Here is a 15311-nt window from a genome sequence, read left to right as displayed (position 1 = left end):
ACAAAAAAATTTTAAGGTCTGCTTAAACACTTTTCCAGAACTTTCAACCAAGATCAAGAACTCAACTTATCAGAATGTGTGTTGATAATGGCGAGAACCCTTTAGCAATATAAGTGACAAATCAGCACAGTTAAATACTGTAATACAGTAATACTTAGACTGACCTCACAAGGATTTTAATTTTAATAAAACAAATTATTCTTTATTATTTTATATGATTTTTTTTTAAATTCAAGGAACACATAGTTTTCCCTCCTTTTTCTATGTGTTGACATTTAACATTATGTTTCATTTCTATTATGTTTGAAAAAAATGCCCATTTGCCATCTCATCCACACTCAAATGAAAAGTCAGGACAGAACAGATTTCATTTCTGTCTCCAACAGCAAACAAGTGTATTTGCCAAAAGGTCAGTGTTTCTGTAGTTATTCCAATATAAGATGCATGTTTTCCATAATGTGCTTTGGTTTCCAACACTACTTTCTGCAATATAAAATAGCAACTTCCAGGGCAGCTACAAACATTTCCAGCCACAGTGCATGATGCGCTGACTGGATAGAATAACTCTGAAACTCCCGTCCAACTTTCAGAGCTTTGGATTGAAGCTTTTCCAGACGCAGCATGATTACTGTAACTGGTAAAGACGGTTTACAAGATTACTGATGGAGGAGAATTTTCCACTTTCACTCATGTACTCACTCATCCTTTTGCTTTGTTTTCGCCTTTTTTTGGCCTCTCTTCTCTGTTCATACTTACTTTGTTATATTTTTCCCATTAAGATGTTCTCTCTTGTTTTTGCGGCCTCATCTTCTACACGCTTACTATTCTCATGTAAATCACATTTTTAGTTTCAAGCCGACTGGCAGAGATGCGGATCTCTCCATCTTTTTATGTTGCTTAAAAGACTTTAGAAAACAGAGCACAACTTCTGAAGAGAGAAAAAAGGGAATACATTGGTTTGCTATTTTGATAAGTGTGAAAAAAAGCTAGTTATTTTGATTGACACTGTGCAGTTTGTAGCTGACTCGAGGTTTTTCCTCTAATTACTTTGAATGAGGAATGAGAGGCAGTGAAGTCAAAGACGAGGAACAAGCAGAGAAGAACAAGACAGAGAAAGGAAAGGACAGAGAGAAGTGGGAGGATATAGTGATGTTTCTATGATGTTTCTATAAAAACAGGCAAGACTTTAGACAAAGAAAAAGATAAATAACTAGAGGGTGCCTTGTGGAGGTCACCTGTCTGTTTGTCTAACTTTAATGCTTCCAGTAGTGAGAACAATGACAGCATGACATTATACACTTATTATGGAAAACATATAGTAAAAGTTAATTTTGCATATTGATTTTATTGTAGTTTTCTAAGGAGAAACTAGTCATATTGTATCAGCCACTGCCTGGGAATGTACAGGCACTGGCAGCCAAAGTTACCCAGTTTAGAGAGGCCTTAGTTGTAAGTTCTTCTAGGTAGAATAGAAGGTTTAAAAAATATGCAAAGGCCTGCAGTAAGTTAGCCACAGTGGGCTTGGAGGATGTTAACGCTAGATTATCTTTAAAACAGCAGGTGATATATCCGCAGTATTTTTTTCATAAGGCTTTCATGTGAGCCTTCCTAATTATACAGGACTTTTGTTTGGCTGTTGAGTATTCTAGCAGTACATATAACACCAATTTTCTTTGTGTTATAAAATTCTTCGCTTCATTTAATGTAAATGGACCCTGGACCCAGTTTGAGGTCTGATGTAGCTTTTGCATGTTCTTCATGTTTTCAAATCAGAGTCCAAAGGCAGCTAATGCAGCTAAGGTGAACTAAAATTGCCACTAGATGTGAATATGAATGTGTCTGTCTCACTTACCCTTTGACCTACCTTCTCATAAAAGTTATGCTCAGATAGGTTTCCTCCTCCTATGACTATGAACAGAAACACTTCAGTACTGTAAATGGAATATGCTAGATGGATAAATGCATCAGGATTATGCACAGGGTTAAAGATAGGTGATAAATTAAATTAATTATTCATTTTCTGTTTTAGTCCTTACAAAGGTGTGTTGGTATGTGTGCTTTTATAGCTCTTAACTGCCTCCTCTTCATCCACTCTTCTCTCATGCCCCATTCCTGCCCCTCTTTACCTGCATTTCTACATTTGAGCCTCCAAATAAAATAGAACCGACTACCCTTCACACTTGGAAATCCTCTCATGATTTCTCACCCATACTGTTTCTCATCCTTCTCTTGCAGATACTCCCTACTCTGTGATCTTACCTCATCAACATCTGTTTCTGTGCTATTACTTTCCTCCCCTCCCTTTTTTTTCTCTATCTTATCCATCTATATCCATATCTGTACAGACTGGATATAACTGAGACAAAGTGGAGGAAAGAGGAAAGAGCCCATGTGTCCAGTTAAGAAAGAAGAAAGTCCTCCCTGAGGCAGTGGTGTTAACTAATCTTAAGACTGTCTAGGCCCTTTACCCTTCTTATTATACTACAAAAGTCATGTCACTGTACTATATGATGAAACCTATCCAGATATTAATTCTTATAATAAGCCTCCTGCTGGTACAAAATGACCGCTGAAAGCAAAAACGTCCTCAAATTATTATTCAAGTTATAGGCTGATTGAAAACTGACTGTTTAAGCAGTCCTCCTCTGCTTTTCTGTATGAAAGTGTGTGCGGACACGTACACAAATACCACTAAATTATTTGCATCAATAATAAAATTGGCAAAGTCATGCTTGAAGTGCTAACTGATGATGTCACAGTCAGGGTCCCATGTTGAGGCTTAACAGCATTAAAGATTTACTGCCTGCTTTATTCATTTTATTCATGGGCCTGGAGAGTTGCCCATCTCCACACATGGCTTTGCCTGGTTTTAATATTAATGCAAATATTTGTTGTGTGGCATCTCACACACGCACACACACATTTCTATCATTCAGTTCCTCTGAGAGTATAGCCACTTAAACTTAAAAGATTCCTACTTTAGTGCCGCTGAGAATCCATCTTCTTCTGTCTGTCACTGATGAACACAGAGTCTCTCAGCACTAAGGCTACGACTAACAATTATTTTCATTATCCATTATTTTCTCAAAAAACTGATATATCATTTTATCCATAAAATTGTGGAAAATGCCACTTATAATGTCATTTATAATGCAACCAAGGTGACCTTCAAGGTGATCTTCAAATGTTTTGTACAACCAACAGTCCAAAATCCAAAGATATTCTGTTTATTATTACGTATGACACAGAAAAGTTTGACGTGTGTGTAAGTAGTGAACAAGTGTATGTGCTAGAGATGCATGGAATTTCAGATAACCATAATGACGCATTGGTTATTAGGCTCAGTCTTTTTAGCGTTCCAATTAGCATTCATTTTTAGCTTGTTCATAACAATTCGCTATTGGCATAACAAGCTCCTCATGGCTGCGTAAACCATCCTCGCTGTGTAGCAGCGAGTTGAATGTGTGGAGAACAGCTGACGTTGCATTTCTGCAAGTTTACGTTCCACTTGTTCAACAGGTGTCTGATAATTCCTCTGACCGTACGTATTATCAGCAGAAATTCCATCATCAGAATAATAACAGTAATTAAATTTTCTTATCTATAGGCCAATAGTATATCAGCCACCATAATATCACTGATCCTCTCATAGTATGTGTGTGCATATGATTTGCTTCAAAAAGAAAATAACTTTGTCGAGATACTGTATGATAATCAGTCACCCAGTGCGTGGATGTTATTATTGTACAGTTCTACAGCTTTGTGTGAACAGTATACGCCCTCAGTTTTAACCTCTGTTAATTACATTTCACTACTTTAAACAGTAATGGGCTAATATTAGTCTGAATGCTGTTAGCTTCAATCAGAATTAAATTCAACTCAGGCATTAAAAGTCTCGGTAGCATCACATTTCATATAGTCATTCCCATAAAGGTTAAATGAGTCCAGGCATTGGAGTCAGTGGACAGAAAATGAGAGGAAAGAAGAAGACTGAGAGATCAAGAGAGTCTGGGAAATAAAGACAAGCAGATAGAGACCAATAGGAAGGGAAAGATAAGAAGGAAATAGGAGGAAAGAGGGGTGGAGGGAATGCGGGAAGGCACCTAAGGGAGTATCTAATTGGGTTTTGTCACCTTATGTCAAACTAATGGATTTTTTAGCACAGACTTTAGAAGTAATTTGCAGCACAAGGATTTCAGAGGTGAATAGGTCAATGTTTGCATTTTTTGAAAAGTAAAAACCATCCAATATTAATAATCTGTGTATACACAAAACAGAAATCTGTGTGTTTATAAAATCTGTTTCAAATTTATAAATTCTTAAATATACATGGTTCTTTTTCATCGAGTGGAGAAAGGTTGGGATGAGGAACACCGATGTTTGTTGTTTTCAAATAAGTGAGGATGCATATTTCAGGGATATGGAATAGACTGGTTACAGTCAGACCTGATTCCAGTCAGCACCAGTCATTTGGAATGAATGAAACTTCACCCGATTAATAGGTTTTATAGGTGAAATACATAATCATAAAATCAAACAGGAAGTGTTACTTTTTTACAGCACACTGGTTCTGCTCTGCTCTTACCTCTTAACCCTTTCATGCACTTGAGTCCTGACACTGACACAGCCTGCTGACACACTAGAAATGTACCAATCAAGTCCTTTAATAACAGTCCTATCGTATACTTATATCTATCTAAAAGCTGCCCAGAGCACACTCAAGCCTCAACCAAGATGCTCACTACACAGGGTAAAAATAATGATATTACATACATAGCAGCAAAAGAAACAGTATGTAATGTTGATAAAATCAGTATCTGGCACATTAAAATAGATTTAAATTTTGCACACCTTATTTTTCACAATTTATTTAATCCAAATATTTGTTTCAAAACCATTAAGTTATTAAACTTAAATTATTGATATGAATGCAAGTTTGAATGAAAGCAACTCCTCAAATTAACCATGAGCTGGAGAGAAAGCAGCTCAGTTCACTCACGACTGCACAGTAGCATTACAGAGTGGAGTATCTTCCCTCATACATGATCTTTGTCTGAGCACACACACACACACACACTGCCATGCAGAGAGCACACAAGCCCCAAAACAGCCAAGTTTAATTTTTAACATGTTGTCAAGTTACTCACAAATTAATGTTAATGAGTGACAGCTCAGAACTCAGATCTCAGTGTCATTTACACCATTACACCTAGTTTTACACATTGGCACACTAATTTTCACTTGCATATGCAGCAAAATGCTCGCACTGTAGAGCCTGGCTGTTGAGAACAGCTGGAGTACAGTAGAGTACAGTAAAAAAAAAGGGTCAGCATTTGATCAGGTTTATTTCAGTTGATACGATCCATTAAAATATTCCTGGATCGGCCCCAATACACTCAGGACATCCGTATGTGCTACTTGAGAGCATCCCAACATCAATGCTGTGAATATGTCTTCTGCAATTGATCAACGTAGAATCATGTTTGTTTTATTCAAAAGAAAAAACTCATTTATATGCAGACAGAAAGAATCAAGTCATTCAGGTTGACAGACAAGTCAGAAAAACAGTCGGAGGTGGACTGAGCAGCAGACTAGAATCTAAAAGTAGCTGAATCAGCTAAGTGACCAATGTCAAACACTCCTCAGCTTTAATCTGCTTCTTTCTCATTTTATTGTCTTTTCTTCTTGATACTGTACATCATACATTCTCTGTTGGTCGGCCAGTAATCATCTATTCAAACTCTCATCATCTCTCTTTGCAGCTTCATGTCCAAGTTGTGTTTTGATCATTATCAAGAAATGTCTGGTTGATTGTAGTTTTGCCTCCCTGCTTCTTACACTGATTCCTGTTTCTTTTTTTTGTCGGTTTTCTGGAAGATTTTGTCAATCTTTTTCCTTTCTTTCAATAAATGCAGGCGTTTCTCATTGCTTTTGGTATGTTTATCCTTCTATTATTAACCTTCTTTTTGACCAAATGACACACAACTCAATGTAGGCAAGAAAAAATGAGGGCAGGAATTGTCAGTAGTGCCTTGACATTCTTCCTGTTTGTTTGCTCTAAATACTAGAACGCTACAGAGAGAGATGATGGGGGGATACAGTACATGTAGTGAGAAGAAAGGATTGATAGGCACTTACAGGGTAAGAGTAATGGTAAGAGGAATAACAAAGAGAGAGGCAGAGGGGCGAACATGTTTCCACTGAACCACTTAATATCAATCACAAAAATGTTTTACATGATAAAGGTGCATTTTCTTTGCCTAGATCAGAGCAAATGAAATATATATATATATATATACACACACATATATATATATATGTGTGTGTGTGTGTGTGTGTGTATATATATATGCGTCTCTTGTTGCTTTCACACAGAATCCCAGTGTGTTTGTGTGTGTGCGTGTGTAAATATATTGTTAATTGTTAAACAATGCACAATTTTAAATGTTTTGTTTAATGAAGAAGGAAATGCACTCAACTTCCTTCTTCATTAAAGAAGGAAATGAGTGCATTTCCTTCTTTAATGAAGAAGGAAATGCACTCAACATATCAAGGATGCATATCATGCATTTTGTTTGTCCACAAAAAAAAAAAAAAAAAAACTCCACAGGGTACCTTTAATTTGACAAAAACCAAAAGTGAAACAAAGGATTAACAGATTACTGTAGAGATTAAACTAAGAGCCAAACAGGCAATTTAAGCAGGATTCCCCTATTTGACTTTGATCTTAATCAGGTTATTCTGAGTTTGCATGAACACAGCATTATTTATGCATGTTTTGCAGTGTGGTTATTGTTTTCCTAAATTCATAAGAATGCTGTCCCAACAGTTTGTTAGGCACAAATTCTGACATACAGATTATATTTTGTAGAAATAAATTACATAAAGCTTGCACTGGATTTCTAAAGACTAAACTGGACTACAAAAGATCAGAGGGAAGTGACCACACCACTATCACCAGTTTGTCATAAAAACGCACGCCCTAAAATATAACGAGAAAAAAAGTTTAGGTAAGTACGACTTTTTCCTTTTGTCTCTGAAACCCTGCACTCTCAGAGAGAAGAATAACTGGATAAATCATATTAGTATAATAATCTTATGTTACATTATTGTGTCTTGATTAAAAAACATGAAAGTTCTGTTCTTACTGAAGTGAAAATGACTATTGGGCAGGTGTAAATGTGTGTCAGTGTAATTGTGTTGCTGGTAAGAGAACAATTGTGTTCAGCAAACCTGTCCTTGGTAAATAAAAGTTAATTATTAACGTAAATCTGATGACTTGCTTGGTGCAGCCAAGATTTATTCTGACTTGGCTGCACTTCTGGCATTTCTACTTCTCTTATTTAGTCCAGGCTTGACAGACAGCAACCAGCAAGAGTGAGTTTTTACATTGAACTTTGCTTGAATGTAATTTTAATAGTATATATATATATATTATATATATTATATATTTTTATTGGAGAGATTTCGTGTTTTAGAGTAACGATATCATGTGATTAGCTTTCTCTTTTTTGAACTGCAAAAGCATACAGAAGGAGCTATTTAGATTAAATGATTATGTCAAAAATGATTACAGTGACATATTGTTGAATATGTCTATGGTTTTACAGTTTTTAACACGTTGTGAAAAAATAAATATTAATTTATTGCATCTCTGAAATATTGAGTAATAAAATTCAGGTCACATATTTGAAAACATTACCATTTCCACAATAATACTCTTTATACAGTACACAGTCCTATAATTAATTACTATTCTGTGTGTGTGTGTGTGTGTGTGTGTGTGTGTGTGTGTGTGTGTGTGTGTTTGTGTGTGTTGGTTTGTTCATTAGGCAATTACAACAAAGATGGGACAAGAACAGAGCACCCTGGAGAAGAATGGCTACAAAATAGAAAGTGAAACAGAGAATGGTGTCGTAGCCACAAAGAATGGTGACAGATATCTCATAAGAAAGCTCAGAGTAAGCGAGCTCCTTTTTCTTACTTTACTTCAAACAAAAATATGAGTATACCAAGGTTTGCCCATTCAGCAATATACCAAAGCGAAGTCTAATTCAGATTTGACCAATTAGCACATTTTGTTCAAAAAAATGAATGAATGAACAATAAATGAAATAAATTAACTGTTTTTCTGTTTTGTGCATGCAAGCATTATGTATTAAAAAGAAGAAGGGAAACCCGCACACTGTCTTCACTTGCTCCATAAAGATACTTAAATACCTGAAGAAGGTCATTGACCGAGACGTTGTATATATTAAAGTATCTTTATTGAGTAAGTGAAGACACAGTGCAGGTGTCTCTTCTTCTTTTTGGTGCAAGGCTACTCCACCAATGAGATTTTTGAGATTTGAGATTTTTGATGATCAATGTATGCAAAAGAAATTGCCCATTACCAGAATGCACTAAACAATCTTCAAAACCAATAACTATACAGGAGTTTTTGATATATCCACTGAATAAATAAACTCTTACTGCCAGGCCATTCTTACATAGTGCTTTTTTAACAGATTTCCACAAATGCAGAAATAATCTCAGAGACAGAAATCCTCAAGACAATAACACATCCTCATATTATGAGCACCAAGAATCCTTTTAAAGGTAAGTCTTCAGATTTCTGCTTCACGTTTATTGGTCCTCTGAAAACGTAACATGATTGTGCTGTGACGGCCTCAGGGCCTCTGCCAGGGCATGTGTGTGTGTTGAAGTGTTGTATTCGTACCATTCTGGTAACCAGGAAGCTCCCAGAGGAAACAAAAGAAAGGATTTTATTTAACAGAGATTCATTTTGTTTAACAAAGGTAACAATAATGTTGACTTCCACAGATGATGCTGGCAGGGGAAAACACACTGCCAGGCTACCTACGAAAATATTAAACAACCTATACAGAAAATCAAAACTCCAACATTACACAAGCTAGTGAAAAGAGAGAAAGAGCCTGCTGGTTACTAGTATGGGGCAGGTCGTAACCTAGGAGACAGTGGCCAGCTGCCACTAGTGCCAATCAACCAGGAACCTGTGACACTGAAAAACACACACACACACACACACACACACACACACACACCCAAAATACTGGCTACAAATAATGAAGTTGCGATAGCAAGTATTAAGCCAATGATACATTTAAAAATATTCATTTTAGAATATGTTTGCCCATTTTGCTAAAGTGACTAAATAGAAGGAATGACATTATTTCGGAGCAGTTAACACACAACACAAACACTTTGTTATATAACGACAATACTAGTGAGTGGAGAGGAAAATACAGAACATTTCATATTGTAAGCGTCGAAGTTGATTCTTAGAAATAGCAGTTTGACAAAACAATTTTGGACCTTGAGCTGGAATTGTTTTATCAAATCTGGTGTTTTGTATTTCATTTGAGAGAATTATGGAATATTAGCTTATTCATGCCAAGCATCTGAAGCATGAAAATCATTTGAATGTTTTTTAAAAGGCAAAATTTATTGAACATTGAAATTTTATTTTTCTCTTTGTTATTTTTTCTTATTTTGCTTTACCCGAGTATGGTGTACAGATACAGCCAACAGATTTACATAACATATATATCCAAATAATATATATCGGGGGTGGGGGGGCTTGTCCTTGTGATGTCATCACTGTTGAGTAAGAGATTTATTCCAGAGACTCGGTTGGCAACAAAGACTCTGAATCTGGAAGTCTCATTTCTGATATAATTGAGCACAAAAGCACTGTCCGTCCAAAACACAGAATCCTGAGGATGCATATGCAGCTCTTTCCTCCAAAAGACATCAATGCGACTTGCCATGGTGGCAGCAATAAGCTCCATTCGGGGGATGGTAACAGACTTCAGTGGAGCTACCCTAGCCTTTCCCATAACAAAAGCACTGTGTACTTGAGAGTGGGCATTTCGTGACAGCAGGTAAGTCACTACTCCATAGCCATCTTCACTTTCATCACAGAAATGATGCAGCTGTCCTGTAGTAACTTCTCCAAAGTCCAGTGGTTTCAGACATCTCATGATGTTACATTTTTCCAAATGACAAAGTTCATCCATCCAACTTGTCCACTCCTGAGCAACCGATTCAGGTATGACATCATCCCAGCCAAGTGCTCTCCTGCACAGATCCCTTAAGATCTTCTTCACTGACAGGATGACAGGACTCAAGATATCAAGGGGATCATAGATTGAGCTAACTGTTGAGAGAATCCCTCTCCTGGTGAGTGGTCTGTCCTTGATCATAATCTTGAACTTAAAAGTATTAGACTGGATGCACCATTCCACACCAAGCACTCTCTCTACTGGTAGCAAATACTGGTCCATGTCCATCCTTTTCATATCCTTAGCTCTGTGGCTCTCAGGTATCACAGACAGAACATCACGCCCGTTGCTTATCCACTTTGTGAGCTGGAATCCACCTTTAGCACAGATGGAGACGAGGTCATAATAAAGTGACACTACTTCCTCCTCCGAAGCCACTGACACAAAACAGTCATCAACATAGAAGCAATGTAGGACCTTATCCATCACGTTACCATCTTGGGTAACGTATTTGTCCAGAAGACTATTATGCAGCTTTATATAACTATGTATAAATCTTACAGTTCTATTTTCTAACTAACTAAAAGAGTCGGGACTTGTTAATTGGCGTGTCACCCACATTTTGTTTTATTTATTTATTTTTTATACAATCTCATTATATTATTTACGACTTTATTTGGACTTTGGCTATCATGTGGCCACATCTTAGGGCCCCGCCTCTGCTGCTCTTCAGATTTGGTAGGTTACATCTAAAGCCCTTTGCAATGCTAAATTGTGAAGCCTCTTAGCTTTCATTGAATTCCCTTGGCATGGCGTGCGTCAATTTGCCCAAAACATGTTTGGGGCATTAAAGAGGAAGTTGTTATAACTCAGCTTTACATTGTCCAATCTGTCCCAAATTTCTCATGCTTGATAAGAGTCCAGGCCTGAACACATCTACATGTCAATATTAAGTCATATTCATAGCGCCACCTACTGACAACAGGAAGTCAGCCTTATGTGACAAACATGATCCGATTTACATGAAAATTACATGCTGTGGTCTACACATGATATACAGCAACATGACATATATGTTCTCTAGCGCCACATAGTTGACATAGGAAGTGGTAGTTATCTCCTACATGCAATGTCCAATATTCATGAAAATGCATATCCATATCAGGTGCCCTCTGGTAAATGTATTGCTGTATTGGGTTGCTCTGCAATAACAGCGGTTTGACTGCGGCGTAGTTTGACTGCGGCACACCAAGACATGCACGAAGGGGTGAGGGCATGCTCATCACCGCTTGCAGCTTTAATTTCCTCTGTGGTTTAGTAAGACAGGAAGTGAAATTTCATAGCAACCTCTGCAAAGCTCTGAGAGACTCAGACACAAAGAAGAAATCTAGAGAAACAGAAGAAGCAAAGCAACAATCTTTATAAACATTATTACTGTACTTGTGGGAATATTTCTTCACCCTGTCATTTTCCACTAAGTGAAGACTTACTGTATCTTTGATTTGTATAATCTTAATAAGTACAAATCTTTCTTTTCAATTTTAAAATTGCCAGGATTTTGTATCCATTGAGCTTACTACTCCTATTACATATTACATATATTACATATTACATATATTACTCAAGCATGTTTCAATGGCACCAAATCCAAAAATGACAGATACTGAGGGGAAACTGACTTGGTAGAAAATAATTATCATTTAGTATTTGGGTACCGTGTTTGATAAGTTGAGCCTCCAACCAGATGTAGATGCAAATTTCAACAAAGGTCCAACAACATCTGTACTTTACTCCTTTAATGTGTGCACTACAATTCTATAGAAGATTCATTGAGTCTGTTCTGTCCTTCTGTATTGTGGTCTGGTTTGGGAACCTGCATCTGGCCATTAAGAATAGGCTTGGCCAGCTTGTCAAAATGGCCAGTAAAGTTATTGGAGACATCAGCTGCAGCTCTCTGAGTTCCTGCTCAGAGGACAAAAAGTCTCTTTTAATTGCATAGTAATTAGTAGCCTGAATTTGCACGTGATCTCTGTACCTAAGCACTTTATGTATTTGGCATTTAGCTGTTTTTTTTCACTGTTTTCATTTTGAAGCAATCTCACATTGTACTGTTTGTCCCTCTGATCTGTCTAGAATGTTGCATTATGTGACTATGTTTATTAAAGCGGACGTGATATAGAGCAACATCTTGTATAATTAGGGGGTGTTTTCTAGTGCTACATAGTGGACACAGGAAGTGATATCTATCTCCTTCCTGCAAGGTCCGATAAGAGTCCAGGCCGACGACTTTATTTGGACTTTGGCTATCATGTGGCCACATCTTAGGGCCCCACCTCTGCTGCAATGTGGAACTTTCCCTTATGGGGGCTTTGACTTTACAAAGTTCTGCTAGGCTCTTTTGAAATGAGCCTCAACATAGGAAACAATTGTTCCTAATTGTTCAGGTGACGTTTTGTTAAAAACCATTTCAACTTGGTTCTTCTGTATTTGTTCCTTGGGAGAGATGCTTTTAGTGTACAAGTCTACTGTCAGCAGAGACATTGGGAGAGGTTTTATTTATGGTAATCAATGTAAGAAACTATGAATAAGCAAGTCCTTAAAGTTATTTCATTTAAAGTGAATGGGATTTTAAACCCAGCTAAAAGAAGTCAAATATTGTCAAAAATGAAAAGGGAAAATGCACAGGTTATGCTCCTGCAAGAAACACACCTCACTCCACCAGAGCATGAAAAACTTAAGAGAATGGGGTTTTCAAAGGTGTATTATTTATCCTATAAATCAGGCCATAGAAGAGGTGTAACAATTTTAATATCAAAAAAAGTATCATTTGAACAACTCTCAGAAGTTTCAGACAAGGAAGGGAGATATATAATGGTCTCAGGAAAAATTGATGACACAGTCATAACACTGGGTAGCATCTATACCCCCCCTGGAAGTGATAAAAGGATAATAAAATCTAAGTCTTATATCTCTTTAGTAGATAGTCATACACCTATGAAAGTTAGACCATTCTTCTTGTATTTACACAACAAATAACATGATATAAGTTGCATAATGATTAGGGTAAACGTCCCTATTAAGCCCACGTACCATATAAGCCCACTTGCAACTTCTGAGTCGAATTTAAAAAAAACACATCATAATTTTTTTCTGTTTGATGTTTCTTCCCATGAAGCTGCTTGTTACATAAATGACACTTTTTATTGTAAGTCAATCAGATTTGTCAATATTGAGTTATTGAAGCATATGTGTGACATGTGCCTGCTGATCCCAAAAGAAGTTGCAAGAAAACTTTGGTGATTTTGGTACCCTCAGAAAATAACATTTTTTGCATATTTCTACTCCTATTTTTGGTAAATACTCAATTGTTATCAAAATTTAAGAGATTAGTGATTTGAATAAGACATATGTTTATGTGTATGTTTTTTTATTACTTGAATCAGAAATATTGTTTCTTTTGAAATCAAAATATGAGTTTTAGCATGTGAGCAAACAGACCACATGCTGCAACAATAGAGTAGCTGCATGGTATGGTTCATTGCAATGACATAAAGCATGATAAGTATGTATAGTTTACATTTTTGTATGCAGTTCATATTATTATACTGTTAAATAGATAATAAATGTGTATGTTTATCTTTATTTATTTTTTAATTAACATTTTTATCTGGTGGGCTTAAAGGGTACGCTACCAAAAAAAATCACACTGTTTGGGGTGGATATAAATGAGTATAACTAATTATTTCTCAGCATGATCAATTAATACTCTTCATGTTATGTTAGCACACCATGTATAGATTTATTTCATATAGTTTTTTTTAATGTCATGTGCATAGAATAAAAATATTCTGTCTTTTAACCATAAAGTCACTGATTTTCCCTTTAAGCCCACCTGCTCCTATTAAGCCCACTTGACTGTGTTTCAATGGGGATTTTGTCCCTTTTGACTTTTGAACAATTTCCCCCCCTAATTTTAACCTCACCTCATGAATCAGCTCAATAAATTAGATAATTAATATCCATATTTAAATATCACTGCTATTAAATAGGTCAATTCATTCTGGACAGCCCTATATTCTATCCTAACATAAGCAATATTTTCCTAATCTTTACTTTTCAGATAAGTTTTAGTTTAAGATGAGATAATGAGCTTCAAGATGTTATGATCGATGTCTCCTCACAATGAACTGTATGTTATAATGTTACTCCACAATGAACTGAATGGTTTTAAAATGTGTTCTTACAAGGTTTTCAAACTATTAGCCTAAATGTGATTAACATTCGAAAATCAGTTAAATTTATTGTTTAATTGTAAATTACCATCCCTAGAACATTAGTGTTGAATCTGCAAGCTGGTTTTCCAGTCAGTTGGTGTTCAGAAATCTTCATAAAAACATCTTCGTACTTTCAACCAGCTGGCTGAACCAGAAATTTTGGCCAATTTCAAAAGCCAACAGCACACCATAGGATAGAGATACAGACAAAATGACAACACATATTGAAAGATGAAGTATTTGAGAATAATTTCCACTATAGTTTTAATTTTGTTCATGAATAGTTTTTTGGCTACATTCCAAAGAGGACATGTTGTAAGTTTAGCTTTTTCTGTGTTGACAACATAGCAAAATGGCTGGTCACGCCCATTTCAAATGCCATTTACAGGCCATAGGAATGAAGTGGAGACAAAATGAAAATAGCTATTGAGAGCTAAGAGTTTACAGATTTGAATAGAACAAGTTTGTATTCTTAAGATTTTTTAATATATATATATTTATTTATCAACAAATCATGAAGTGGGCTTATTTGGAACACCCATGGGCTTAAAGGGTATGTTAGGTACCCATTAAGCCCATACCGGACTTTTGCCATATTTTGACAAATTAAACATTAAAAACATTAGAAATTGGAATAAATGAATTGTTGACACTTCAAATGAGAGATTAGACTTTCATTTTAACAAAAATGTTCTCACTTAAATTGGGGCATTATATATGAAAAATGTCTGAAAAGCGGATTTGGTGGGCTTAATAGGGACGTTTACCCTAGACATTTCATTTACATGAATTTCAGGTTTGCCTCAGATTTGCAAAGGGGGCTTCACAAAGTCCACAGGAATGTGGATTAGTTTATGGCTTTGGTGATAAGAGCCTGTCTTCCATCTATAAGGTGGGAGTTGTTTTCCTCCGGCCCAAGTGGCCTTTAGGGTAATTTCAGTCCTTTTGATCTGTCTAGAATGTTGCATTATGTGACTATGTTTATTAAAGCGGACGTGATAAAAAAGTTTGA

This window comes from Thunnus thynnus, chromosome 9, assembly GCF_963924715.1.
Source record: "Thunnus thynnus chromosome 9, fThuThy2.1, whole genome shotgun sequence".
In the NCBI taxonomy this organism is placed as follows: Eukaryota; Metazoa; Chordata; class Actinopteri; order Scombriformes; family Scombridae; genus Thunnus; species Thunnus thynnus.
Note: the sequence above shows the minus strand (reverse complement) of the source record.